The 4,578-nt window shown below is 45.6% G+C and overlaps 1 pseudogene; it reads right to left on the bottom strand.

The window, feature by feature from the left end:
- Positions 1-526: 526 nt before the first annotated feature.
- Positions 527-2,744, bottom strand: LOC105842359 (uncharacterized; annotated as a pseudogene).
- Between the last annotated feature and the right edge of the window lie 1,834 nt (positions 2,745-4,578).

The raw sequence follows: 4,578 nt of genomic DNA on the forward strand, positions 1-4,578 counted from the left end.
TTGGAAAATCAGTTAACAGCTAGTCAATCATTTATGGCCTCGTCGGCGGAGTGGTTAACGGTTCTAGCTGTTGTGCTAAGGATCGTCTCTCTAGCACTATAACCATGGCTGCTGGTGCTCACAATAGTAAGCGCAGGGTCCTAGATTGGTTGTGAGTCTTTGAACGTGGAACGTCAATTTACTTAAATTCTCCACGAGCGGACGAGACTTGCTCTTTGACTAGCGTTAAATCTGTAATTCAGAAACAAATAAATACATTGGATTTGCGGTTCTCCAGTCGATATACTACCAGATAATTGAGGCCGTCAGCGCAAAAGTAGCCTAAGCTTACCATAGTTATTATGGAGCAATGAGGTTTAAGTTTTCATGCATTTGAATTTGAGTAGGCAAAAAAACTAATAATAATATTTACAAAGCCATCTGTTATCTATGGGTAAAACTATGGATAAGCCGGTTTTGCATCAAAATGTATTATTTTTATATAAATTGCAATATAGATAAAAGCATGATTATGAAAAATTGTGGGTTAGGCAACTTTTGCTCTGACGGCCTCAATTCTAGATCTGTTGATACGTGAAACCAAGAATCGGCTGACACACTGACATATTTATTAATGCAGATTTAATCGTCGTTGCTTCGACCTTGTCATTGACTACGACAATAACCATCCAATGAGTTAATATAACCAAGCGATATTTCATCCAAATCCGTTTGGCGTTTCTTACGTAAATTCAAATTTATAATTTTAGCACAAATATTCTGAGAGGGGATTTTTTCAAACAAACACATCATCAAAAACAAAGGACGAATGTTTATATATTAAATGATAAAAATGATAACACGAAGGATCATGAGACTGTCTGGCTATCCAATTTTCTTGATGGCCTCTTCCAATTTGGTGTAGCCTAGAAAGCTAACGGCTAAGAATGAAATTTATCTCATTCTTTGAACGGAAACGATGCGACCTTACTTACGTCTAAGAAGACGCTAGACGAATTCCATTTAGGTCAAACCTTAAGACGCTGTCAATCACAAAATAAACAACACGTAATATTATAGACTATTGATTTGTGATTTACTTAAGTTTGTACAAAGGAATATCTAAATAAAAAAAACGTTTGAATGTGATCTCTGAATGTACTTTAAAAAGTCATCATCATCATCATCAGCCTTTATCTGCCCACTGCTGGACATAGGCCTTCCCCAATGCCTTCCACAGAATGCGGTCCTCCGCCTTCCGCATCCAACGACTTCGCGCCGTGCGCACTAAGTCGTCGGTCCACCTGGTTGGAGGACGTCCCACGCTCTTGGAACCCATCCATGGCCTCCATTTGAGAACTTTCCTCCCCCACCTGGCGTCGCTGGCTCGAAAGATGTGACTGGCCCATTGCCACTTTAGCCTGAGAGCCTTTAACTTTGAGAGCGATGTCGTCGACTTTGGTTTTCCGTCGAATTACCTCGTTCCGGATTTTGTTCCTTAAAGAAATACCGAGCATAGCTCTCTCCATCGCCCGCTGTGCGACTCTTAACTTATGGACCAGCCCCGCCGTCCAGGTTTCCGCGCCGTAGGTCATCGCGGGGAGAACGGACTGATTAAAGACTTTTGTCTTCAGGCATTGAGTAATTTGCGAGGTGAGGATTGCACGGAATTTCCCAAATATTGACCAACCCAGTCGTTTGCGTCTCTTAATCTCTGTGTTGAAGCTACCCCAGCCAAGCTGGATAGCCTGATTAAGGCAGATAAAGTATTTTACCTCTTCGATGGCTGCATTCGAGATGGTAACTTGGCCCTGGACGATTTGATCATTGACTTTCGTCTTGTCAAGCTTCATCCGCAGTGACACGCATCAGGAAGAAGCTTTGAGATCGTTGAACATACCACTGAGGTCCTTCAGCGATTCCAACATTATGACTATGCCATCGGCAAATCAAAGGTGCGAGATGTACTCTCTATTGACGTTGATTTCGCGTGTTTTCCAGTTCAGCGTATTGAAGACATCTTCAAGTGCAGCGGTGAACAGCTTCGGAGATATAACATCTCCCTGTCGGACACCCCGCTGCAGCTTGATAGGTCTAGATTGGCAATCCTGGATTTGTACGATCATCGTCGCAGCTTCGTATAGACTTTACAACACCTCGATATAGCGATAGTCTATCTGGCATCGCTGTAAGGATTCCAGAACTGACCAGGTTTCGATAGAGTCAAAAGCTTTCTCGTAGTCCACGAAAGCCACGCACAGTGGCAGATTATATTCTGTAGACTTTTGTATAATCTGTCTGAGAGTGTGAATGTGGTCTACGGTATTGTAACCCTTTCGAAACTCAGCCTGCCCCTGTGGCTGGCATTCATCAAGCCTTCGGGCGAGACGATCAGTAATGACCCTAGAAAATACCTTGTAGACGTGGCTCAAAAGATATATCGGTTTATAGTTCTTCAACAAAGTTTTATCACCTTTCTTGTAGAACAACACGACCTGACCTCTTGTCCACGCCAATGGTGTAGTCCCGTTGTGTATGACGAAATTGTACAGGCTCTGTAATTCCTTCAGGATAGGAATTCCTCCGGATTTCAGCAGCTCCATAGTAATTCCATCTTCATCAGGCTCTCTACCATTTTTGAGCTGTTCCAGGGCTATCCGAATCTCCCCGACGCTGATGTCCGGGACATCATCCGAGTAATGCCGAGTAAGCGGTGCTCGGCTGTCACTAGCTCGGGTGGCAGCTGTAGGTAGAGAAGTGTGCATTGCGTAGAGTTTGCCATGATATTTTTCGAATTCACCTAAGATTTCTAATTTAAAAAAAGTACTCAGAGGAAAAATACATTCGCGGTATTGAGTCCTTCTTAGCTTTACATTTTAACGAAATAACTTGATTTGCATATCTTGTTTATTTCAATAAAAATTAAAATATTTCCCAGCGTATTACACGAAATGAGCTTCCCTTCTAGAAATAATAATTGTTTTTTTTTTTTTTATGATTGAATGTTTACTAGTGGCCCGAAGGCCTTTCCAGTTTCACCAGGACAGGTGGGCGAGCAAAGGCTCAGCCAAGAGGGGTGGGATTTGCTAACAACTGCCCGAGCGCCTCCGAAGGAGACCTAACAACTCAAGAGCAATTGTTTCGCGAATGAATCTACTACCGGATCGGAATCGCGACCCGCTGAGAAGATCCGGCGAGAAACTCAGCGGGCTGATGCATGGGTTAGGTTGCACGTCGACCTCTTTGTCGAGTTCGACGAGTACGGTTACCGGGGTCCCTAAGCCTGCCCCTAGTATTAGAGCTGAAGGCATCTAATGCAAAGGTTATTGGATCTGATGGATCCGTAAGGACGTGTCTAGGGCGTCGACGGTGACTGGCTCCTGCATGATCAGGATTCGGGGAGTAGTCAGCGGCGGCAACGATAAGGCGATTATCATGACGCATAGCCTTATCGAAGTATCGTTCCGACGCTGACTTCATGTATTTCCGAATTGATTCGAGGCCCAGGTCGTCGTGTAGGTCAACGTTCCTCACGAACCACGGAGCCCCGACAGCTAACCTGCAAAAGCGGGATTGTAGGGATTGGAGGGTGTCTATGTGTGTGCGGGCCGCGTGAGCGAACACCACACTCGCGTAAGTCATGACGGGCCTTATGCAAGTTTTGTAAAGTGTCACCTTGTTCCGAAGGGACATTTTACTCCGCTTACAGATCATGGGGTAGAGTCTACCGAGAATAAACGCGGCACGGTCACGGACTGATTTTATATGCGGGCGGAATGTCATCGATGCATCCAGGGTAACGCCCAGGTACTTGACCTTCCTGGCCCAGGGTATGGGTTGTCTAAAGAGAGTAATCGGGGGTGTGAGATTCCTCCTCCTAATCCGGGAGGAAATCCGTGTGGAGCTTCCCCTCTGAAATAGCACCGCAGTACTTTTCGCTGGGTTGATGTCTATGCGCCATTTTCGGAACCACTGTCCTAGGGCTAGGGCTGCGCTCTGAAGCTTCTTCGCGATTAGGGACTTATTTCTACTAGAATAGTAAACAGTCGTGTCGTCGGCGAATAAAGCTAAATGGGTCGGCGGCGACCGGGGAATATCGTTGACGAATAAGCTAAATAGGAGGGGTGACAGGACAGAGCCTTGCGGGACTCCAGCTGTGAGAGGTCGTGGGGAGGAGCGGGTTCCCTCGACTCGATATCGAAAAGAGCGGTTCGACAAGAAGTCCCGTATGATGAGCACGAGACTATCCGGCACGCCCATGTTGAATAGTTTGAAAATCAAACCATTGTGCCAGACTTTGTCGAACGCTTTTGCGACGTCGAAGAAGAGAGCTCCCGTGTATAACGGTTTTGGTCGATTAAGCCCCACAAGAATGTGCTCCGTGAGGCGGTGCACCTGTTGAACGCATGAGTGATTTGTACGGAATCCGAATTGTTCATCGATAAGAATGCCCTTGGATGAGACGAAGTCTCTGAGGCGTTTGTAGAGCAGACGCTCATACAGTTTGCCTAGAGACATGAGGAGGCTAATCGGGCGGTAGCTCGTCGGATGATTTTTTGGTTTACCGGGTTTATGTATGCCGATAACGTCCGCTTCTTT

The sequence above is a fragment of the Bombyx mori genome, chromosome 7 (assembly GCF_030269925.1).
Source record: "Bombyx mori chromosome 7, ASM3026992v2".
NCBI lineage: Eukaryota > Metazoa > Arthropoda > Insecta > Lepidoptera > Bombycidae > Bombyx > Bombyx mori.